Source organism: Panthera onca, chromosome D2 (genome assembly GCF_046562875.1).
Source record: "Panthera onca isolate mPanOnc1 chromosome D2, mPanOnc1 haplotype 2, whole genome shotgun sequence".
Lineage (NCBI taxonomy): Eukaryota > Metazoa > Chordata > Mammalia > Carnivora > Felidae > Panthera > Panthera onca.
Window position 1 is genome coordinate 57,987,609 of NC_138349.1, and position 26,604 is coordinate 58,014,212.

Here is a 26,604-nt window from a genome sequence, read left to right on the forward strand (position 1 = left end):
AGGAGTTCAGCTCCCTCCCCTTAAGCCCCCTGGCCAGGCAACAGTGGCAGGAGAGAAAGAACCAAGACAGCTGCTGTGAGCTGGCAGGTCTCAAGGTCACTGCCAAAATGTAGTGAAGAGGCCAGTCACAGTCCCATCATAGCCACCTTGACAGCTGCACAGATCTTGGGAAGACAGCCTCAGCTCCATCCTCCCAGGGCCAAAGTTTCAGCAACACATTTAGGGGATTGGCAGGAGGGCCTCCCTTGCTGCTCAGCCAAAGATGGGTTTTCCACTTGCAGTTGGATTCAGAACAGATTCCCACAACCAGAAATCAGGAACAGAGCAAGGGCCGGAAGGCCTGTATTTCATCACCCTGGATTCCTAGCCTTTCGGTTTGCCACAAAAGCACGCTTTTCTTGTTAGGATGGTAAGTCCAACATGCACTCTTTTCCGACTTTAAACTACCTCTCTCTCACCTACCCACCCTCAAATTTTTAACAAATGTAAAAAGCAAGCCTCCTGGTAGCAAAACCAGTGGATTCTGACCTATCTACATCTTTCGGGGTAACTTCAAGCACACTGTGCCCACACCAAGAAGCTCTCTGTGGTGAATGAAGCATCCACGAAGCAGTTAGGAAAACAGGACATAATACAACAAGATTTGAAAACGGCCCTACATTTCTTTTTCTTTGAAGTTTGTGTGTGTGTGCATGATAAAATATACATAACATAAAATTTGCCATTTTTACCATTGATAAGTGTACAAATTTAGTAGCATTACATTCATTCACAATGTTCTGAAACTATTCCCCCCCCCCCCATTTCCAGCTCTGTTTGATTATCCCAAACAGAAACTCTATATCCGTTCCACAATAAGTCCTCATTCACCTTCTCTCAGCCCTTACTACCTTTTATTTTGCCTTCTGTCTCTATAAATTTGCCTATTCTAGTATATCATATAACTGGTATCACACAATAGTTGGCCTTCACTTCATGTAATGTTTTCAAGGTTCATCCATGTTCTAAGATTGTCACAATTTCATTCCTTTTTTTTTTTTTAATAAGAAATTTTTTTAAGTTTGTGGCGCCTGGGTGGCTCAGTTGGTTAAGCATCCGACTTTGGCTCACGTCAGGATCTCAGGGTTTGTGAGCTGGAGCCCCGCATCGGGCTCTGTGCTGACAGCTCAGAGTCTGGAGTCTGCTTCAGATTCAGTGTCTCTCTCTGACCCTCCCCCCCTCACACTCTGTCTCTCTCTCAAAAATAAATAAACACTTTTTAAAAAGATATTTTTTTAACATTTATTTATTTTTGAAAGGGAGAGAATGAGCAGAGGAAGGACAGAGGATCTGAATTGGGTTCTGTGCTGATAGCAGATGTGGGGCTCCAACCCATGAACCGTGAGATCATGACCTGAGCTTAAGTGACTGAGCCAACCAGGCGCCCCAGAATTTCATTCCTTTTTAAGGCTCAATAGTATTTCACTGTGTGTATATACACCAAATTTGTTTATCTGTTCTCCTGTTGATGTACATTTGGGTTGTTCCCACTTTTTGTCTATTGTGAAAAATACAGCTATGAACATGGGTACGAGTATCTATTTGAGTCCCTGCTTTTAATTCTTTTAATATATACCTAGGAGTAGAATTGCTGGATCATGTGATAATTTTGGATCATATGATAATTTTAATTATTCAAGGAGTCACCAAACTTTCTATGGTGTCTATACCATTTTACATTCTTGTCAGTGCATGCAAGGGTAAAGTTCCTTGCATTTCAATTACAAATAATGCCTCTCCCCCTTGAATACTTGAATATAATTTTTAAAAAGTATCAACATTTTCCCAGCTTGATTGCTCAATATTTAGTGAAGTTGGCCATGATATATAATAAATCATATGCTGAAAATCAACCTATTACCTATGTGATCCATGTTCATCTCAATAAAACAAAATCAGGCTCCAAGTGTTAGGTGTACCGAAAATCCACATCAGTGAGAAGTCAGACCCCTTTTTAAAGCCCCACTGACAGAATTTTCACTGCATGGGATACTCATGAAGTCATACAACACTGCACTTGGCAACCTAGGCAAACATTGGAAGTCTGTGTGCCGTGTTCTGCAAAATGAATTAATAAATAAAGCCAAAGCTCATCTCAGCTAAATATGAGGGTTAATTAAAGTGACCAGAGCTCACATTGACTCAAAATAGCCAACTGATACTATACCATGAAGATCTGCACTTGTTTGAACACAGAACACATTGGTAACCTGCATTGGTTGTGACCATCTGCTCTAAATCCTATACTTAGTGATTTGTCAGTCTCTCGACTCAAGGCTTAGGTGATGGCGAGCTTTGATGGAGAAAATAATCAGACATTGCTAGCTGAGAAATTGGAGGTCAGGAAAGCCATTCCCACTCTCTTATCACTCAGGGCAAAGTACACACCACTAGATTGTGATGGAAAATGGCAGATCAGAAACTAAGAAACCCTGTGTTGCAGTCTTACTTAGAACTTGCTTATGTCACTTGTCTATTTGTTTTTCTCACAAGAAATCATGATTATTAAGTTGCATGAGTTGTACTTAATTTTGTAGTAACTTCTAGGTTCTTTCAAATATTACAAAATAGAATCTCTTTTCTCTTAATCCCATGATTGTAGGGGCACCTCAGTTAAGTGTCAGACACTTGATTTCAGCTCAAGTCATGGCTCCGCATCAGGCTCCACGCTGACAGTGTGGAGCCTGTCTGGAATTCTCCCTCTCTCCCTCTCTGTCTCTGCACCCCTCTCCCCTGCTAAGGCTCACATGTGCACTCTCTCTCCAAATAAATAAATAAACTTGAAAATTTTTTTTGAAATCGAATGATTGTAGAACTAAAAGAGAACATCAGAGAAAAAAATTGAGTCTGACTACATTATTTCATAGATAAACTAAGGCTCAAAGAGATAAAATTGCTTAATTCACACTACACAGGAAGTTAGAACTTGACTTGAGCTGAAGTTTAACTGTCTACACTGCTTTGTCTATAACTCCTCTTCGTTTTCAATACCCAACAATAGACATTGGTAAATATCCCCCAAATAACCTTTAAGGTTGAAACATCTTCAAAACTACACACTCTGGGAGCAGGGGGCCTGGGGGACTCTCTTGGTTGAGTGACTGACTCTTGCCTTCCACTCAGGTCATGATGCCAGGGTCATGGAATGGAGCCCCACATCAGGCACTCTGAGTGTGGAACCTGCTGGGGATTCTCTCTCTCCCTCTACCCTTCTCCCCTGCTTGCACTTTCTCTCTCCCCCTCTCTCTAAATAAATAAATGAATTTAATTTAATTTAAAAATTTTTAAAATTTTTTTAATGTTTATTTTTGAGAGAGAGAGAGAGAGAGAGAGAGAGAGAGCACAAGCCAGGAGAGGGGCAGAGAGAGAGGGAGAGACAAAGCAGGCTCCAGGCTCTGAGCTGTCAGCACAGTGCCTCATGTGGGGCTCAAACTCACGGACTGTGAGATCATGACCTGAGCCAAAGTCAGATGTTTAACCAACTGAGCCACCCAGGCACCCCTAAAAATTTTTTTAAATGCAAAATCCTACATACTTCGTAGTGGCTCATATTCCTAGAAGACTGGTATTTAAATGAATATTACATTAAATGTGCTTTTAAAAAAGCAAATCTTGTGCCCTCAGAGATAAATTTATGAATAATTTTAAAATTCTACTTCTCTTTCTAAGCATAAGCCATTCTGCATCCACAAGAAACTAGACATACAAACACCACCTAGGAGGAATTTTCTTCTAGGTTAATCTCAGGAGTGATCATGCTTTCTCAAATTGGACACCTCTGTAGCACAAAATCCTTCCAGTATTACCCCACTCCCCTCTCCCATAAAATCCTTCTATATTTCTTTTCTTACACATTGTTGGGGGAGAGGGGGTCATAGCTTTTGTAGTGATACCTGGGTAAAGATATTTTAAGTACCGTACTTTATAAATTTCCAATCATTAAGAATAAGAAAAGGATGGCTCATATTGTTCACAATTCTTACAGAGATCTTGAAGTTAGCTTGGTTTTATTTCTTGTGAGACACAGAAACCTTAGGTTAATGGGAGATCTTCCTGGGTGATTGGGTAAACAATAATAGTCTGGGTATAGGTGGCTGATCTCCTCACACAGCCTTCCCTGGCTTCTTTCCGTCCCCCACTTCCTTCCCTGAGGCTTATCTGCAGTGACCCTTTTTTCCTTCTAAGGGGCCAGGTCTACATAGGGTCTATCCCATTCCCTCTAGCAGTCCTGCTTAGTGCTGGTAAAAGTAACTGCTTTTGGGGGCCCTTGGGTGGCTCAGTCAGTTAAGCGTCTGACTCTTGATTTCAGCTCAGGTCATGATCTCACGGTTAGTGTGTTGGAGTCCCACATTGGGCTCTCTGCTGATGGTGCGGAGTCTGCTTGGGATTCTGTCTCTCTCTCTCTCTGCCCCTCCCCTGCTTGCTCCCTCTATCACTCTCTCTCAAAATAAATAAACATTTTTAAAATTTTTAAATAAAAAATAAATAACTGATCTTCAAAAATAAGAATTAAGGAACAAGTGAAGGATGGTCTTCAATAATTGCCAAGGGAGAACTGTTGTCAGTGAGGGAAGCAGAGATAATGCCAGAGATTAATGGGGCTGAAATATCACCTCTCCCTAGTTTCTCAACAATTCTTAGTACTAACTTCAAATTGACAAGCTTACTCCATTACAGTCTAAAGCCATAATTTGGACACAGAAATCCAAAAAGAGTATGTATAGGTGCTTGTCAAAAACAAATCACAAAGGATGCTGATAGTTAGAAAATGTCCCTTTTTGTGAATGATATATTGAAATTTGCTTCTTATTATTGCTAGTCTGTCCTGTGTATTTTATATCAATAATATCTTTAAAAAAGAAAAAAAAAGGAAGGTCTCTATCTTTGGGCTCCTTCTCCACGTGCTAGAGAGCTGACACTAGATAGCACTGAACCCTCAGTTTTTAGATAATCCTATTGTCTCATCAAGTCTAATAGCAAAATCATAAAAATTCAGTTTCTCTGAGAAGCTCTAATCATTTTACGTACACACAACTTCTTTCCTGAGGTTTAGATCTAATTATCTCCTAAGTTTAACAAAATCTAACTTAAAATTGTTGAACAACCTTAAAAAACTCCACATCCAAAAACATTTTCTTTGAAACTTGTTAATTCATTTTTTATAATGAACCTTTCCATTTAAATCTTTAAACAACTTAATAATAATAACAAAAAATAAATAATCAAAACCCATACGATGACTTCATAAATGTTGGGGACTTCTAATATGCAGAAATGGTGCTGGGCCTGGCCCTCAGAACCTAACATCTCAAGGGGCGCTTGAGTGGGTCAGTTAACCATCCAACTTCAGCTCAGATCATGATCTCACCTCTCATGAGTTCGAGGCTCATGTCAGGTTCTGTGCTGACAGCTCACAGCCTGGAGCCTGCTTCTAAATCTGTGTCTCCCTCTCTCTCTGCCCCTCTCCCACGCATGCTCTCTTTCTCTCAAAAATAAATAATTGTTAAAAAGAATTTAAAAAGAACCTAACATCTCAGGAGAGACACAAACAGACAATCATGATGCAGTATAGAATGGGGATGAGCCCAGAAAAGCTATGAAAGAGAAGTCTTCCCAGAGGAAGTGACATTTCCACTGAAACCTAAGGAGGATAAACAGGAGTTGGTGACATTTAAAGGGAGAGAAGAAATGTATGTGCCCCCGATGAAGGTTCACAGCATGTGCAAGGACACTGGCAGCACTATGGCTATGGAAAGTCACACTGGAGCGTGGCTGTGAAGGAGCTAAGGGGACAATGAATATAAGAGGCACATGGATAGATGTAATCAGCCTTTAAATCTCTACTTTTCCAGTTTGAAATGTTACTTTTTTTGTACCGTTTTCCATAATTAGTCCTTTCAAAAGCCAACAATGATGCTCCTATTAAATTCATCATCACAGAGAGTGTGATGCTAAGTGAAATAAGCCATACAGAGAAAGACAGATACCATATGGTTTCACTCTTATGTGGATCCTGAGAAACTTAACAGAAACCCATGGGGGAGGGGAAGGAAAAAAAAAAAAAAAAAGAGGTTGGAGTGGGAGAGAGCCAAAGCATAAGAGACTGTTAAAAACTGAGAACAAACTGAGGGTTGATGGGGGGTGGGAGGGAGGGGAGGGTGGGGGATGGGTATTGAGGAGTGCACCTTTTGGGATGAGCACTGGGTGTTGTATGGAAACCAATTTGACAATAAATTTCATATACTGGAAAAATAAATAAATAAATAAATTCATCATCACAAATAACAGCTACTTTTTCAAAGGAAGAACTAAGGAGGGGCGATTGGTTTGTCTTAGACCTGAAAACCCTTACTTTTCAACTAGAAATCACCCTTGTATAACTAAGTCTCCTAATCAGAGAAAAGTATATTTTGAAAATGAACGTATGCAAAATTTTTTGTTGAGACAAGATCAGTTATTCAAGAAAGGGTAACTCCTTTAGTCCTTGAACTCATTTCCTAGAGTTTCACACAATCTATGGAGAAATGTATTTGTCTGCCTAGAAATAAGTTATATTCTTTCAACAGGGCAACTACTGGACAGATGTTTTTGATGTTTGGAGTAAAGGGTGCCCTTTGTTCATCCCGGTAATGGAACAGAGAATAGCAACTATATTGGAGCCACTTCATACCTTTGGTGTTTCTGATTTAATGAATAATTCTTTTTCATGGAACTTAGCTCAGGTTGAGAGAAGACAGGAATTACCACTTTTTTCAAGGAGAACCAAAAAATAAATAAAACCAAAAAACTTGCCATTGAGCCTGTAATATTTTTATAATAGTAGAATGCCTAAAATTAATTTTTCCCAAAGTCTGGTTTTCCTGACAGCCAAATACTTATTCAATGGACACATTAGTTCTTATGTAACATAATAAATAGGGCACCTGGGTGGCTCAGTTGGTTAAACATCTGATTTCGGCTCAGGTCATAATCTCGCGGTACCTGAGTTCGAATTGCACGTCAGGTGAGCTCAAGCCCCACTTTGGGTCAACAAGAACCCTGCTTCAGGAGAACCCCACTTCTCTCTCTAAATCTCTCTCTCTCTCTCAAAAATAAATAAATAAATAAATAAATAAATAAGACAAATAAAATAAAATGTCCTCAAGGTTCTTCCTACTTCTTACTAGGTCCTCAGTTCTTCTAACTTGGCACCACTTCTGTGTTTGAAGGTGATCCTTTTGAACTTTTGCAATATAAAGCCCTTTAGAAATACTTTGTGAAGTCCAGAGAAGATATACTTGCCGTAACAAAAGAACAAAAAGGTTATTTTCATCACAGTTCACCTTAGAAATCAACAGGTATAGAGCTCAAGCTTGTAGCTGTGCTAAATGTGCAGATTTAAATAAAAAAAACTTGCATATCTTTGTTAGGAATGTTTTTGCATAAATGATTATAATAGTGTTTCCATAGATACTTTTTTCTTTTTTTTAAAAGATTTATTTTTAAATAATCTCATATTATTAAGCCCCAATATGGAGCTCAAATTCACAACCCAGAGATCAAGTTGCATGCTTTACCAACTAAGCCAGCCAGGGGCTCCCATAGATACTCACTCTTAGTGACTACTTTAAAAAATGCAATTTCCCCCAAAATGTGTTTGATTTACCTGACTCCCGAATACTTATTCAATTGCCTCTTGTTTAAAAAAAAATAAATGGTTCTTAATGTTTTACTATTATTTATAAATTGTGAATGCCCATCATTAACTCTTTAAACTGCATCATTTGAGAATGAGTCAAACTGCATTCACTGATGCTGTAATTAAAATTTTAACTTTATGAACATAAAGCCATATTTTATAGGGTTACTTTTTGCTTCATCATAATAAATGAAGTGTTAGTGGGTTTGGGGGGATTAAGGATTGCTATACCCACCAATTCTCTTAATCACTAACTATGCATGTAATAAAAGAAAATTACTGTAGATGTCTTGAAAAGAAAGTTTTGGGGCACCTGGCTGGCTCAGTCAGTGGAATGTATGACTCTTAATCTCAGGATTGTGAGTTTGAGCCCCATGTTGGCTATAGAGATTACTTAAAAATAAAATCTTAAAAAAAGAGAGAGAGAGAGAGAGAGAGAGAAGTTTTATTTCCTCCTGGCCTATACATCTTAAATATATTTTTAATTTTTTTTTAATGTTTATTTTTGAGAGACAGAATGTGAGCAGGGGAGAGAGAGAGATATATAAATATCAAAATATTTGAGGGGCTCAAACTCACTGACTGCAAGATCATAACCTGAGCCACCCAGGAGCCCCAACCTTAAAATATGATATTATACAATATCAAAATATTATCTTAAATAAGATCAGTATGTCCCTGGTGGGTCCAAGTCCCAACTATACTATTAAATATGGGACCTTGGGGTACCTGGGTGACTCAGTTGATTGAGCATCTGACTCTTCATTTCGGTTCAGGTCATGATCCCAGGGACATGGGATGGAGCCCCAAGTTGGGAGCCTCCTTAAGAGTCTCACTCTCTCTCCCTCTGCCCCCTCCCCCACTCATGCTCTATCTTTTCCAAAAAGGAAAAAAAATTTTTTTTAAATATGGGACCTTAAGCAAGTCAACCTCCCATAGACTCAGTGAAGGACAATGCTGACATTAGGTTTAAATGTTGAAATGACTATGAAAAGCATGTGATATGGTGCTTGGCTTTCAGGCGGTTCCATTACAGCAGCCAAGAACCATGACTGTCATTAGTTAAGAAAACTGTATATGAAAAACAATGTAATAAAAAAAAGTAAAGAAACAAGTGTTGGCAAGGATGTGGAAAAAAAGGAACCCTCGGGCAGTGTTGGTGGGAATGCAAACTGGTGTAGCCAAGGTATGGAAGTTCCTCAAAAAATTAAAACTAGGGGCGCCTGGGTGGCTCAGTCGGTTGAGCGGCCGACTTCGGCTCAGGTCATGATCTCTCGGTCCGTGAGTTCAAGCCCCGCGTCGGGCTCTGTGCTGACAGCTCGGAGCCTGGAGCCTGTTTCGGATTCTGTGTCTCCCTCTCTCTGACCCTCCCCCATTCATGTTCAGTCTCTCTCTGTCTCAAAAATAAATAAACGTTAAAATAAATAAATAAATAAATAAATAAATAAATAAATAAATAAAATTAAAACTAGAACTACTATGTGATCCAGTAATTCCACTACTGGCTATTTACCCAAAAAATATGAAAACACTAATGTGAAAGGATACATGCATCCCAATTTTTATTGCAGCATTGTTCGTAATATCCAAATTATGGAAGCAACCCAAGTGCCCATTGGGAGATGAACAGATAAAAGAAGATGTGCTATATATACACAGTGGAATATTATTCAGCCATAAAAATTAACGGAATCTTGCCATTTGCAACAAGGATGGATCTAGAGAGTGTAATGCTAAATGAGATAAGTCAGTCAGACTTATTTGACCATACGATTTCACTCATATGTGGGATTTAAGAAATGAAACAAATGAACGAGGTAAAAAAAAAAAAAAAAAAGACTAAACAAAAAAAGACTCTTAACTCTTAGGAACAAACAGATGATGAGAGAGGAGGTGGGTAGGGGGATGGGTGAAATAAGTAAAGGGGATTAAGAGTACACTTAATATGATGAGCCCTGGGGCGCCTGGGTGGCTCAGTCGGTTAAGCCTCCAACTTCGTCTCGGGTCATGATCTCACAGTTTGTGGATTCGAGCCCCGTGTTGGGCTCTGTGCTGATAGCTCAGAGCCTGAGCCTGCTTCAGATTCTGTGCTCCCTCTCTCTCTCTCTCTCTCTCTCTCTCTCTCTGCCCCTCCCCTGCTCATGCTCTGTCTCTCTTCCTCAACGATAAATAAACATTAAAAAATATATATATGTACATATATGTATATGTATCTATACATATATATATGTATGTATATATATATATATATGATGAGCCCTGAGTAATGTATAGAATTGTTGAATCACCATATTGTACACTTGAAACTAATTTATAACACCGTATGTTACCTATATTGGCATTCAAAAAACAGTAATGAGCAATTAACATTAATTTAATATAAAAACTGAAGATATTTAAGAACACACTGTTTGGGGACATCAGAACCTCTCCCAGATAAATCTAGTATCAATAAGATTTCTGCTAGACTTGGGGCATTCTAATTCCACCATTCCATCATAACATAATCTTACATTTATTAATTTAAAAAGAATATAAAGGGGCGCCTAGGTGGCTCGGTCGGTTAAGCGTCCGACTTTGGCTCAGGTCATGATCTCATGGTCCGTGAGTTCAAGCCCCGCGTTGGGCTCTGTGCTGACAGCTCAGAGCCTGGAGCCTGTTTCAGATTCTGTGTCTCCCTCTCTCTCTGCCCCTCCCCTGTTCATGCTCTGTCTCAAAAATAAATAAACATTAAAAATAAATAAATAAAAATAAAAAGAATATAAAACTTTCACTGTCATTGATAATAGAATTGATAGTTTGGAAAAACCGTCCCGCTAAAGACAATTAGAAAAGGTGCACAAAATATAAAAACATCTGATAGAAGGCATAGGAGAGTGTAGAATTACCATACCAAGATTCAGAGGGGAATGAGTCCAGGAAGGGTAAAAATATTTTAAGTAAAAATATAAAATTTGAGAGAAAGAGGTAAAAAGCTGGCTAAAGAGAAATGTAACCTTGGAAGTAAAATATAGAATCAGTGGAATTGGCAAACTCAAAGAGTTTCAATATTTGATTCATGTCAAAAAAGAATTATAGTTTTGGGGGCGCCTGGGTGGCTCAGTTGGTTGAGCGTCCGACTCTTGGTTTCGTCTCAGGTCATGCTCTCACAGTGATTTCAAGTCCCATGCTGACAGCACAGAGCCTGCTTGGGATTCTCTCTCCCCTACTCACACTCTGTCTCTCAAAACAAATAAACTTAAAAACAAAGAAAGTATTATAATTTTGCAAAATGAACCTATAAGACTCTTAAACAACATCTATTTCAAAGTTTCACAAGTCTGAAAGATAGCATCAATGCCCTTAGCATGACTATTCACAACCAGTCTGCCTCTAGGTTCCCCTCCTCCACATCCTCTGGCTTCTTCACCTCCTGCTTGTTGCCTTCACTTGAGAACATGGTGGTTAAAATGAGCACATACCATCCAAGCCAAGGGTTCTTTCAAATCCCAGATCAACTGTGTGGTCTTAGACAAGTTGCTTGGCCTGTCTAAGCATCAGTGTCTTTATTTTTCAAAAACTTTTAAAGCTTACTTATTTATTTTGAGAGAGAGAGAGAGAGACTGTGTGGTGGAGGGGGAGAGAGATGGAGAGAGAATCCCAAGCAGGCTCTGTCCTGTCAGAGCAGAGCCCAAAGTGGGGCTGGAACCCACGAACTGGGAGATCATGACCTGAGCCAAAATCAAGAGTCAGACTTCTAACCAACTGAGCCACCCAGGCACCCCTTCAGTGTCTTACCTTATACACTGGGGGAAGAACGTATACTTGATAGAATTGTTGTAAGGATTAAATGAGACAATGAGTATGTCAGTAGTTAATACAGTATTGGGCACTAAGTAAGTACTCAAAACATGATAGCTGTTATTAACCCCTTCAGATAAATGCTTACTGCATACCAGTTCCACATCTATGTTCACTATCATTCAACTCAACCGACATTTGTTTGGTGGCTACCCAATGCCAAACACAGCATAGGGAGGGACATGAAGGGCAGGAAAAAAAATCCTGGCCTCTTCAATCAACTCAGTGATGTTTCAAAAAAAAAAAGATTAACGCTCAGGTCATGATTTGGTGGTCCCTGAGTTCCAGCCCCATCGCAGGCTCTGTGCTGACAGCTCAGAGCCTGGAGTCTGCCTTGGATTCTGTGTCTCTTTCTCTCTGCACCTCCTATGCTCTTTCTGTCTCTCTCAAAAATAAATAAACATTAAGGAAAAAAAAAAAAAGATGGGCCTTTGGGAAATGCTTCAGTCGTAAGAGTGGAACCTTAAAGAAGGGACTAGTGCCTTATAAAAGAAGCTCCAGAGAGATCTCCTAGCTTACTCTACCATATAAGAACACAGTGAAAATGCACCAGCTATGAACTATGAAGAGGGCCTTCACCAGAATTTTATCATTCTGTCACCTTGATCTTGGATTTCCCAACCTTCAGAACTTTAAGCAATAAATTTGTGTTATTCGTAAATGACCCAGTCTGTAGTATTTTGTTATAGCAATCCAAAAGGTCTAAGGACTAAGACAGAATTGCAAAGTATTCATGGAAGATATACAAATGGTCAATAAACACATGAAAAGATGCTTGGCATCATTAATCATTGGAGAAATGCAAATCAAAACCATCATGAGATAATCACTTCACATTCACTAAGATAGCAATAATCAAAAATTCACAGGTGGCTGAGTTGGTTAAAGCACCCAACTTCATCTCGGGTCATGATCTCACAGTTTGTGAGTTCAAGCCCCATATCAATCTCTCTACTCTCAGGGTGGAGCCTGCTTTGGATCCTCTTTCTCTCTCTCTCTCTCTCTCTCTCTGCCCCTCCCCCATTCGTGCTCTCTCTTTCGTCTCTCAAAAATAAATAATAAATAAGTAAACATTAAAAATTGGAATAATCAAAAAGATAATAACAAGTGTTGGTGAAGATGTGGAAAAATTAGAATCCTCATACATTGCTGCTTGGAATCCAAAATGGTCTATTTTGGAAATCAGTTTGGTAATTCCTTAAACAGTTACCATTTGACTCAGCAATTCCACTTCTAGGAATATGCACAAAGTAACTGAAAACACATGTCTACAGAAAAACCTGTACACAAATGTTCAGAGCAGTATTACTTATAATAGGCAAAAAGGGGAAACAACCTAAAAGTCCAACAACTGATGAATGTGCATACAGAATGTGGTTTATTCATACAGTGAAATATTATTTAGCTATAAAAGGGAACAGAGTACTGGTATATGGTACAACATGGATAAACTGTGAAAGCATTATGCTAAGTGAAAGAAGCCAGACACAAAAGACCAAATACTGTATGATTCCATTTACATGAAATGTCCAGAACAGGCAAATCCAGTGACAAAAAGCAGATTAGTGGTTGCCAGGAGCTGGGGGAGGGGAGAATGGATGACTGCTGAGTGGCACAGGGTTTCTTTCAGAATAATGAAAATGTTCTAGAATTAGATTGTGGTGATGGCTGCACAACCTTGCAAATACATTATAGAACACTAACTTGTGCACTTTTAAAAGAGTAAATTTGATTATGTGAACTCTATCTCAATTTTTTTAAAAAGAAGAGATTAATTCTTTAATTCTCCTTTATCACAGTGAAAAAAGTGCCTCTACTACTTGCTAGCCATGGGGAACTAAACACAATTTTTAAAGTGGGTTTCTATTTACCAGTCTGCAAAATCAGAGTCCAAACACTTAAACTTCACCGATCACTGTCAGGATCAATTATGGTAACATTAAGACGTTTAGCAGTGTCTGGCCCATAGTAGACCCTCAATAAACGTTAATTTCTATCTTCTTCCTTTCCTTTGCCAGTTTCCTGTTTCAAGTCAAAGAAGTTTAAATTTTGTTAAAATCTTATGTACCCAATTAGCAATGAAGATAGAGTTCCCTAGTTGTTAGTTCTTTAAAAAAGATAAAAGTTAAACACTATTGTTTTGTTTTCCTGGCTTTTAAATTTTTGTTTGTTTTAACATCTCATAATGCACTTGAAAATATAATTAGGTGGGGGCGCCTGTTGGTTGAGCTATTGGCTTCAGTTCAGGTCATGATCTCACGGCTTGTAGTTTTGAGCCCTGCATCTGGCTCTGTGCTGACAGCTCAGAGCCTGGAGGCTACTTCAGATTCTGTCTCCCTCTCTCTCTGCCCCTCCCCCACTCACATTTTCTCTCTCTCTCTGTCTCTCTCTCTCTCATTCGCTCACTCTCAAAAAAAAAAAAGTAAAAGAAAAAAAGAAAGAAAGAAAATGGAATTAGGTGAATAAAGGCATTTGAATTTCTATATTACCTAGGACAATCTCCCTGCAGTTTTGTATTAACTTCTAAACAATTTACTTACACACACACACACACACACATGGCTTTCTAAATCTAAACAGTATCAACTCTGCCCAAATTTCATTCCTTGCATAAACTGTGGACTTCCATTGCCTTATCTTCCCACTTCTTCCTGTCTTGATCCTATGTTTGCTCTTTAACGTAAAATTCACCACAAAATGATATTGCATATGAAATCTATATGAAAAGGGCACCTGGGTGGCTCAGTTGGTTGAACGTCCAACTTCTGCTCAGGTCATGATCTCACGGGTCATGGTTCAAGCACCACAAAGCACCACATGGGGCTCGATGCTGTCAGCTCAGAGCCTGCTTTGGATCCTTTATCCCCCTCTCTCTGCCCCTCCCCTGCTTGCATTCTCCCATAAATAAATAAGTAAATAGATAGATAAATAAATAAATAAATAAATAAATAATCTGATATGAAAATAAACTGTAGTGTAAGTGTCTAGAATACAGCAAACACCAAAACCCTCTCATTATACAAAGAAAAAAACTGTACCGTCATCATCTCACTGGAAACCACAACTATAATTCTATATCACATGGGAACAGTGAAACCAATTCATTCATAAGGCACCTTAATCCTCCAAAGAAAATGCTTTTGCAGATACTGCAAAACAGTGTGTACTGACTACTTCTGAGTACTTCAGTTGCTTTGCTCTAAATAACATGAATCAAGTGGCGAGAGGGAAATGGCTGAAAGTAATGAAATGAATACACAAATCTCTTCAAGGATGTAGTGACCACCACGTTTAGGCACCTAGTGTTTAGCAGGCACACTGCCAGGCCTTTTATAGACATCACTTCTGCTCCTCAAGTCACAGGTCTGTCACAATGTTATGAATAAATCCATTCTCATACTGATGACCACGTGGGGAATAATCAAAACTCAGTATAACTGGTTTTTCCTTATCTGTAGGAATAGTTGTCAATTTCATTCCTTCAAATTTGTAAAAGAGTGGTATGATTCTCTTACCTGTTTTACTTTTGGGAAGTGAGAGACATAATTGCACAGTTCTATGAAATCTAATAAAAGTCACGGACAATCTCTCCAGAAAAATGCATATAAAAATAATATACTGTAAACTAATATAACACTGTATGTTAACTATACTGAAATATATATATATATATATATATATATATATATGGCATAAAAATTTAAGTTTTACTTAATTTATTTTTTTAATTTACATCCAAGTTAGTTAGCAATATAGTGCTCAACAATTTCAGTAGATTCCTTAATGCCTCTTACCCATTTAGACCATACCCCCCCCACAACCCCTCCAGTAACCCTGTTTGTTCTCCATATTTAAGAGTCTCTTATGTTTTTGTCCCCCTCCCTGTTTTTATATTGTTTTTGCTTCCCTTCCCTTATGTTCATCTGTTTTGTATCCTAAAGACCTCATCTGAGTGAAGTCCTATGATATGTGTCTCTGACTAATTTCACTTAGCATAATACCCTCTAGTTCCATCCATGTAGTTGTGAATGGCAAGATTTCATTCTTTTTGATTACAGCATATAATTTTGAGGGAATGGGATCACAGAACACTGAAGCCCATCCTGATTAAAAAGCCTCTAATGCAGAAATTCTATTTTTATGATTACTGAAATATTGTATGAGTGTTGGGATCATTTAAACCGGGATCAGCGGTGCCTGGGTGCCTCAGTCGGTTAAGCTTCCAACTTCAACTCAGGTTCATGATCTCAAAGTTTGTGGGTTTGAGTCCTGAGTCAGGCTCTATGCTGACAGCTCAGAGCCTAGAGACTGCTTCAGGTTCTGTGTCTCCCTCTCTCTCTGCCCCTCCCCAGCTAGCACGCTCTTTCTCAAAAATAAATAAACGTTAAAAAATTAAAAAATAAACTGGGATCAAATTGGTCTTAGGAATTCTTGTCTAGCAACCAAAATACATGTGCAAATTTTAGTAGGACTAAAGAACTAACATAATGATAGCAATTTAAAATTTTTGGTGTTTCTGTAAATGCTAAAAATTTACCAAGTATCTAATCTGATCTGGATAGTATCCAGTCATTAGTTAGAAATGCTGAAATGCTACCTCAATCACCATCTTTGAGAAAGCAAATAAGATGTGTTAACCAAAAAACAATGTAACAGAAACTTCAGTCTCTCATTTTGGGAGAAGGAAATAAACCTGACTTTCCAAAAAATACCTTTACTGTAAATACAAACCTCAGGTTTCTAAAAACGGTAAAGATTTGGAAACCATTAGGCATTAACATTAGAAAAATACTAAGTATTTTGGTTACGCTAATACTTTTAGCTTGAAATAAAGGACTAATGATTCCAGTATCAAGGAAAAATCTGAAATAGAAAACAAGATTTATCCTGAAAAAAGTTCACTACCATACAAAAAACTGTAAGAAATTGAAGCATCCGCCAATGGAAAATAATTTAGTAGGGTTAAGTTTATTTTTCACAGTTTCTAAGTCTTTACAAAATTTTAATTACAAGGGAAAATGTGAAAAAAGGAGAAGAAACACATTTACCTGATTTGACTTCAACTATGTGTTTTTAATGCAGAAAAAATACTCAATTTTTTATATATATGCCATAAACCAATATACGTATGGGGGTTACCTCTGGTAGAATTATAGTTCTTTTTTTCTTGCTCCTAAACTTCCTTTTTTTTAATTAAAAAGTTTTTTGGTTTTTTTTAGTTAACAGGGTTTCTTTGGTAATATTTATTTACGTATTTATTTTTAATTTTTTTTAATGTTTTGTTTTTATAAAGAGAGAGAGAGAGAGACAGTGTGAGCAGGGGAGGGGCAGAGAGAGGGAGACACAGAATCTGAAGCAGGCTCCAGGCTCTGAACTGTTAGCACAGAGCCCAATGCAGGGCTCGAAGCCACAAAACTTGAGATCATGACCTGATCTTATGTCGGAAGCTTAACCAACTGAGCCACCCAGGTGCCCCAATATTTATTTTTGAGACAAAGAGACAGCATACAAGCGAGGGAGAGGCAGAGAGAGATGGGGACAGAGGATCCAAAGTGGTCTCTGCACTGAGAGCAAAAAACCTGATGCAGGGTCGAACTCGTGAACTTAGAGATCATGACCTGAGCCAAAGTTGGAGGCTTAACCAACTGAACCACCCAGGCGTCCCCCCCGCTTTTTTTAAACATGTTTATTTATTTTGAAAGAGAGAGAGAGTGGGGAGGGGGAGGCAGAGAGTTTGAGAGAGAATCCCAAGCAGATTCCCTGCTGTCAGCACAGAGCCAACACTTGGGGCTCGAACTCAGGAACCATGAGAGCATGCTTGCCCTGTGCCAAAATCAAAAGTCAGACACTCAACGGATTGAGACAGCCAGGTGCCCCCAATGTATCTTTTTCAAAAGCACACTGCAGGGGTGACTAGATGGCTCAGTTGGTTAAGCATCTAACTTGAGCTCAGGTCATGATTTCATGGTTCATGAGTTGGAGCCCCCCATCGGGCTCTGTGCTGAGAGCTCAGATACTGGAGCCTGCTTCAGATTCTCTCTCTCTCTCTCTCTCTCTCTCTCTCTCTCTCTCCCCCCTCCTCCACTTATGCTCGGTCTCTACCAAAAACAAATAAACTTTAAAAAATAAAATGTTTAAAAAGCACATTGCAAATCATCATTATACCCTATATGTACCTATCTATATGTGTCAAGCAACTCTTGATCTTGGGGTTGTAAGATCCAGCCCCACGTTGGGTGTAGAGATTAGTTAATAAAAAAAATCTTTTTAAAAATAAAATAAATTAAAAAAATAAAAAGATACATTGCTATGTCAGAGATACACTGAAGTCTTAACATTTTTATTTTTTTAATTTTAGAGAGAGGGTGTGCATGAGCAGAGGGGGAGACAGAGAGGGAGAGAGGGAGGGAAGGAGAGAGAGGGAGAGAGGTGGGGGGTGGGGAGAGAGAGAGAGACAGAGAGAATCCCCAAAAGGTTCCATGCTCAGCATGGAGTCTCACATGGGGCTGGATCCCATGACCCTGTAATCATGACCCTAGCTGAAATCAAGAGATGGACCCGCAACCAAGTGAGCCGCCCAGGTGTCTCCCGTTTTTTTCAAAGTCTTACATTTTTTATAAGATTTCATTCTTTCATTTATTAACTGAATCATTTGTTCACCAAACATTTATTGAGCAATTATTATGTGCCAGTACCTGCTAAATCCCAGGCTTGGGCTTTAAAGTAATTTAAACATCTCACTTCTAATCACTTTTCTCTCTGTAGGGGAACACTGACTTTTTTTTAAGTTTATGTGAGAAAGAGAGAGAGAGAAGAATCTGAGTGGGGAAGGGGGAGAGAGAGAGAGAGAGAGAGAGAGAGAGAATTCCAAGCAGGCTCCTCACTGACAGTGTAGAGCCAGATATGGAGCTTTAACTCAGGAACTGTGGGATCATGACCTGAGCTGAAACCAAGAGCCAGACACTTAACCGACTGAGCTACCCAGGCACCTCTATGACTTTCTTTTAAGAACTGTGACTCAATAATTTTTTTTAGTTTATTTATTATTTTTTAAATAATCTCCACACCCAACATGGGGCTCAAACTCACAACCGGAGATCAAGAGTCACATGCTCTTCTGACTGAGCCAGCCAGGTGCCCCTGTGACTGAGTATTAATGGAACATAATTAAAGTGGAAGAAAAGCAAGGTTTCTCTTTTGTTTCCTTCATAGTCAACTGAAGAGCTAATGATAATTAGCCAAGCTTTCTGGATACTCATGACTTGAGTACTGAATCTCATTATCAGATTAATAATCTGAATTACTTTGATTAGTTTGATTCACTTGCTAGTTGTATTATTTTAATATGATAATAATGCAAAAAGAGAAGAGCTCGCCTCTCTCCTGGTAACACAAGTACCACATGCATCAAAGTGCAACAGTGACTGGCTACTTTATAAAGAGAATGACTGTTGCAGCTTTGAAATCATGAACTCTTGAAATACCATTTTGGAACATGAAAACCAAGAGTCTGACCAACAAAAGGAACTATGGAGTTAAGTTCTGTAGTAAAGTGAACGTGTACCATACTATGGTGCTCACTATCATATAATAGTATAATGTGGATAATGCCGACACTAGATGAAGGTGTTCTCCAGTTCCACACACTTTCCTTCTTGGTTAAGATGATATACACAAAATGGCAGGCAAGATTTGAACCATATTGACAAGATTCTGGAAACTAACACCTGAGGTCAGAATCAGTCAGGGTCACCATGGTTTTGTTGACATAGTTGGGGTTTACACATGCAAGGATCCTAGACACCAAAGGGTTTTTTCCCTACAGTCAGCTCTGTCCTGGATATGCTACCAAAGCCTCAGTAGTGATCCAAAGAGATTCCTTAAAGGCATATTTAAGGACATACAACATCTGCCCTCAATTGAAGGAGTTAGTAGCAAAAATTTGTTCCATATGCCGTATACAACATAAACCAAAATGAGTTCCGACTGTTTATAAATACTAAAAAAGCAGTAGCCAGGAGAGGCTTGTCCCACCTCACTCCCACTAGAATGAAAAAAATAAAATAAAACAAATATGTCAGCCAATTCTGAAATGATAGCTCTGGAACAAGACTGTTACCACACTATTCACAAAATAGCAGACAGTCAGTGGCTCAATTTGTATCATACAATACTACTGGACTTTTAGCTTTGCAAGTATAACTTATGGGGGTATTGTTATTCGTCCAGAGAGAATATGCATTAGCTAAGAAGATAGCATGGTAACAGCACATTTTACAGTGTTTTCTAGTATACTGCTATTTAATCTGACCAAACATATAATAACCCTTCAATACTTTGGGAAAAAATCATTAACTAGAGTAAATACAAGAGATTATTTCAATTTGGCAGCCAAATAAATCAACAACTGCTTGTTGATTTAATTAATGTTAATTAAATGTGTGATGTACTATACCCCGACCATTAGGATACAGATATATAATTCAATACCCCGCGCTCAGAAACATATCAACAAACAGCTGTGTTTTGTTTACTTTTGTTTTTGTACACACTAAAAATTATTTGCAAAAGTGTAGTCTGGCCAAACACCTACTCTCTGCCTCTAAAAAGTACCCCCTTTCTTTTTTTTTTCCCTTACTTGTAACATTATCAAACAAACAGGGTAATGCGTAGGTCATAAAATGCTAAATTACAAATACACAGAGGTATCACCAGCCAAGAGTAAAATCCTAGATGCCTATGAATTATAAAGTTAGTGGTTTAAATTATTTGCATTTTGGACTGTTCAGACAGTAACCTGAACTAAATTTGGCAGAAAAATAACATTTTATATTTCAGCCAAAAGATATCTCTGCGGAGACTATCTAACCACCTTGTTGACAAATAAAAACAATTCTTTGTGGGAGACAAAAATGTGATCTATGACCAAAAAAAAGCAATAGTAGCTAGCTTTTTGGGAAATGGCACATGCTAAGTATATTTTAGACAAAAAAATTTTTTTAACAATTCTGTTTTTAAAATGTACATTTGTTTAGGGCACGTGGGTGCCTCAGTTGGTTAAACGTAGACTCTTGATTTTGGCTCAGGTAATGATCTCATGGGTTCATGAGATAGACCTCAACATCAGGTTCTACACTGCTAGTGTGGAGACTGCTTGAGATTCTCTCTCTCCCTCTCTCTTCATCACAATAAATAAACATTAAAAAAAATTATCGGGGTGCCTGGGTGGCTCAGTCGATTAAGCATCTGACTTCAGCTCAGGTCATGATCTCCAAGTTCAAGAGTTCAAACCCTGTATCGGGCTCTGTGCTGACAGCTCAGAGCCTGGAGCCTGCTTAGGATTCTTTGTCTCCCTCTCTCTCTGCCCCTCCTACCAGTGCTCAGGCACACTCACACTCACTCTCTCTCTCTCTCTCTCTCTCAAAAATAAACAAACATTTAAAAAAATTTTTTAAAGAATAACTTAAAAAAAATAATTATCCATCTTGACTCCTTATACCATACGCAGAAGTCAATTCCCGATATACTTTACATCTAAATGTGAAAAGTTTAAAAAAGTGACTTTTTAAAATTTATTTATTTATTTTTGAGGAGGGGAGGGGCAGAAAGGGAGAGAGAATCCCAAGCAGGCTCCGCGCTGTTAGCACTGAGACTGAGGTGGGGCTCGAATGCACAAACTATGAGTTCGTTTCCTGAGCCAAAATGAAGAGACAGGTGCTTAACCGACTGAGCCACCCAGGAGCCCCAAATAGACAAAATTTTCTTAAACAGGACATAAAGGAAAGAAAGCATTGGTAAGTTGAACATTGAAGTTAAAATTTTCCATTCACTAAAAAGCATGATAGGGGTGCCCGGGTGGCTCAGTGGGTTGAGCGTCTGATACAAACTCGGTTTGTTTGTGAATTCGAGCCCCACATCGGGCTGACTGCTGTCAGTCTGTCAGTGCAGAGCCTGCTTCAGAGCCTCTGTTCTCCTCTCTCTGCACCTCCCCTGATTGCACTCTCCTAAAAATAAAAATATTTCAAAAATTAAAAAAAATTTTTATTTTTTTTAATTTTTTTTTCAACGTTTTTTATTTATTTTTGGGACAGAGAGAGACAGAGCATGAACGGGGGAGGGGCAGAGAGAGAGGGAGACACAGAATCGGAAACAGGCTCCAGGCTCCGAGCCATCAGCCCAGAGCCTGACGCGGGGCTCGAACTCACGGACCACGAGATCGTGACCTGGCTGAAGTCGGACGCTTAACCGACTGCGCCACCCAGGCGCCCCCCAAAAAAATTTTTTATCAATAAAACATAATGGGGCTGCCTGGGTGGCGCAGTAGGTTAAGTCCTCCAACTCTTGATCTCTGCTCAGGTCATGATCTCATCGTTCATGAATTTGAGCCCCCCAAGGGGCTCTGCACTCATGGTGCAGAGCCTGCTTGGGACTCTGTCTCTCCTTCTCTCTGCCCCTCCCCCACTTTTGTGCACACTCTCTCTTTCAAAATAAATGAATAAACTTAAAAAAATTTTTTTCAACATAATAAACTCTTAAATAAACTTTAAAAAGGCATAATAAACTCTTATAAACCAATAATGAAAAGGCAGAAAAACCAATTTATTTTTTTTTTAATTTTTTTTTAAACGTTTATTTATTTTTGAGACAGAGAGAGACAGAGCATGAACAGGGGAGGGGCAGAGAGAGAGGGAGACACAGAATCTGAAACAGGCTCCAGGCTCCGAGCTGTCAGCACAGAGCCCGACGCGGGGCTTGAACTCACAGACCGTGAGATCATGACCTGAGCCGAAGTCGGACGCTTAACCGACCAAGCCACCCAGGCGCCCCAGAAAAACCAATTTAAAGATGGACAAAGACTATCTAAATGGCTAAGAAGCAACTAAAAAGTAGCTCAATTTCATTAGTTATCAAGAAAATACTATGTAGTGATACCACTGCACTCCCAACAAAGTGATTAAAGAAGACAGAAAATAGCAAATGTTGACAAGGATGTGGAGCAAATAGAACTCTCATACATGACTGATGAAGAGTCTTAATTGGAACAACCACAGCTGTTGAATAATAACGAAAGCTAAACATATGCATAGTCTATGACCCAGCAATTCCATTCCTAGGAATATACAATAGAACACACACATACATTCACCAAAAGACATTCATGATAATGTGCACAGTAGCAGTACTGTTCATTAAGAGTAGAAATGGATGAATGTATTGTGATATAAACATACAATGGAACACCATACTGCAATAAAAATGAATAACTATAAGCAACATTACTGAATATTAAGCAAAGAAACCAGAAACAAGAGTTTACAATTGTTGTTTGTTCCCTCAGAATGAACTTCCCTCAGAGAAGTGTTCCCTGTGTTCTCCTCTGCCTCTCCAGCACTTTTGGATGGGCAGATCTATCTACTGCCAGAGTAAGGACAACATAATACATTCTTCAGGATCAGCTTTGTCAGTGATAAAAGTGACCTTTTGGAGGAGGGGAAGAGCAAGAGAGAGCAAAAAATATGAGTATCAAGTATAGGGGGAAATGTGAAATAGAATATCAAGAGGGGTATCTGGGTGGCTCAGTCGGTTGAGTGTTGGACTCTGATTTCGGCTCACATCATGATCTCACCGTTCAGGGCATCCAGCCCTCTGTCAGACTCTGTAATGACAGCGCTGAGCCTAGTTGGGATTCTCTCTCTCCCTCTCTCTACCCCTTCCCTGTGTGCACCCTCTCTCTATGAAAATAAATTAACATTTTTTTAAAATGTGGTTTTAAAGAATATTAAAAAAATGGGGGAACCTGGCTGGCTCCATCAGTAGAGCATGAGACTCTTCATCTCAGGGTTCTAAGCTTGAGCCCCAAGGTAAGTATGGAGATTACTTAAAAATAAAAATCTTGAAAAAAAGGAGGAAAATCTCTTAGAGTTGAAAGCTAAGCTCGCTAATAGATTTAGAAGAAATGATGGAAACAGAATCACCATTTGGCAGCCATCAGGCAAAACTCACTAATAAACGTAAAACTAGGGGGTAAAAGTTTGAGGGATAGCAGGATATTTACAAAGTCTCAGTCTCCCTATAAGATATTCATTAAGTATATAAAGTGAAAACTACTGACTTTACAATGGAGAATTCTGGAAGATATTACCTTAAGCAAGAGATCAAAATTAAGATCATAGGAGTGCCTGGGTGGCTCAGTAGGTTAAGCGTCCAGTTTCAGCTCAGGTCTTGATCTCAGGGTTCATGAGTCTAAGCCCTGCATCAGGGTCTCTGCTGTCAGTGCAGAGCCTGCTTTGAATCCTCTGTCTCTCTCTCTCTCTCTCTCTGCCCTTCCCCTGCTCATGCTCTACCTCAGTCTGTCTCTCAAAATAAATAAATCTTTTAAAAAAATAAGATCATAATAGTAGGACAAACTGACATCATGTCCCACCTGATAAGAAGACATTCCTACAAAAATGTATAACCCAGACCTCATCATGAGGAAACATTAAACAGACTCAAATTACAAAAGAAGTGATCTGCACTTTGTAAAAGCATCATAAAGGATGAATCCTGAGGAACTGTCCTATGACACCCCCCGAAAAAATAGAGTATGTATTGTATGATTCTATTTATATCAAATTCCAGAAAATAAAAAATCTATAGTGACAAAAGATACTATTTGCCTAAACAGAAAGGGTGCAGGGAGGGGGTAGGGACTACAGAGGGGCACAAAGGAATTTTTGGAGGCGATGGCTTTTGTGCTAATAGTTGCACAGTGTATACATTATGTCATAGCTATCAAATTATATACTTTATATTCTCTCTCTTTTAAAAAAATTTTTTTTAATGTTTATTCATTTTTGAGAGACAGAGAGAGACAGAGTATGAGCGAGGAAGGGGCAGAGAGAGAGGGAGACACAGAATCAGAAGCAAACTCCAGGCTCTGAGCTGTCAGCACAGAGCCCGACGCGGGGATCAAACTCACGAACTGCGAGATCATGACCCGAGCTGAAGTTGGACGCTTAACCGACTGAGCCACCCAGACCCCCTCCCCTTTTTTAAATTTATTTATTTTTGAGAGAGAGAGAGTGTGTGGGTGAAGGAGGGGAAGAGAGAGGGGGAGACAGAGAACCTCTGTGCTATCAGCACAGAGACCAATGCAAGCCTGACTGAGGGCTAGAACCCACAAACCATGAGATCATGACCTGAGCCGAAATCAAGAGTCAGATGCTTAATCAACTGAGTCACCCAGGTGCCCCTGCTTTATATTGTCTTATCATTTAACTTATTTAGCACATATCACCATGCCAAGTCTAGACAGGCACTAGAAAAACAACCTGGGGAACACACACAAATAGTTGTGGCACAGTGAGGGGTGAGTGAATGGGTAGAGTCTTGTCAGATAGGGAAAGGAAGAATGTGTACCATAAACATGGACACTGAAGTTGGAACACACATGGTGAGCTTGGGGAAATACAAGTAGGTGGATACTACTGAAACTTCAAGATTAATATGAGAAGCAGTGACAACAAACAAGACAGAGGTCAGCTGTGTCAAGATCTTGAAGATCTTGTATTTCATGCTAAGAAACTAGGCTTCACCTATACTTGGCAGGCACCAAAAGCTTTGCTCTATTTTTGTTTTGTTTTGAGTGAGATATATCACACATACAGAAGAGCACTAAATGTATTTAGGTAAGAGAATCATCAGGGATTTAGAAAGAAAACTCAGACTGTACTCAAGGAGAGGTTGTTCAACATCCTGACTTCTCTGCTAGCCAGTACACTTACAACTATATCCCCAGGGCACAACCCAGAGTTGAAGTGCAGTAAATACTTGCTGTGAGAGAGAGAACACTGAAATGTCCCAATAAGGGATAAAGGCATCGTCTATAGAAGTGGCTAAGAAAATGGAGAGGAAGGAGTGCTCAGATCTCATAAACAAGAAATCTAGAAGAGGGAAAGGAAGGGATCAACAATGACTGAATTTTCCATTTTGGGTGACAATGCAGATGGTAAGCCATTAAGCCAAATATGTAATGACAAAAGAGGAGCAGGTTTAGGAAAAAAGAAAACAAATTCACTTACACCTATCAGAGACAGAGTGAGTACCTTCGGCAATGATGCCATTTGGCAATCTTACAAATCAGGAACTTACGAGGGAGGTCTCTGCTGTAAGATACTGCTGCTGCTAGGTATTGTCCATGTACGTTTGTAAACCATCAGGTTGCTGGCCACTCCCACACGTGTGAAGCGACTTGAGTAAAAATTACTCATTGCAGTAAGGTTTGGAATAACAGAGTATTTTATTTACTTAAAAAATTTCTTTAACGTTTATTCAGTTTTGAGAGACAGAGTGTGAGCGGGAGAGGGGCAGAGAGAGGGAGACCTAGAATCTAAAGCAGGCTCCCGGCTCTGAGCAGTCAGCACAGAGCCCGACCTGAGCTGAAGTAGGATGCTTAACTGACTGAGCCACCCAGGTGCCCTTGGAATAACAGAGTATTTTAGAAACACCTTAGGGGTGCCTGGGTGGCTCAGTCGGTTAAGCGTCCAACTCTTGATTTTGGCTCAGGTCATGATTTCATGGTTCATGGATTCACAAGCCCCACATCGGGCTTTGCATAGACTGTGGAGTCTGCTTGGGATTCTCTCTCTCCCTCTCTCTCTCTCTCTGCCTCTCCCCTGCTCACTCTCGCTCTCTATCTCAAAATAAATAAATAAACATTAAAAATTTTTAAGGAAAGCAAAAATAATATACAAACAAGGAAGAGGACAAAACATAAGAGACTCTTAAATATAGAGAACAAACAGAGGGTTGTTGGAGGGGGAGTGGGCTAAATGGGTAAGGGACATTAAGGAAGATACTTGTTGGGATGACCACTGGGTGTTATACATGGGGGACGAATCACTGGAATCTACTCCTGAAATCATTGTTGCGCTATATGCTAACTAAGTTGGATGTAAATTAAAATATTAATTAATTAATTTAAAAAAATTTTTTTTAATTTAAAGAAACACCTTAAATGCCCATCAATATATGATTAGTTAAATGTCTGATCTCTTGTTTGCAAT

The 26,604-nt window shown here is 39.1% G+C and overlaps 1 protein-coding gene across 3 annotated transcripts in view; it reads right to left on the bottom strand.

The window, feature by feature from the left end:
* TET1 (tet methylcytosine dioxygenase 1) overlaps positions 1-26,604 on the bottom strand; it is a 125,789-nt gene that overhangs the window by 96,301 nt on the left and 2,884 nt on the right. The window lies entirely within an intron of this gene.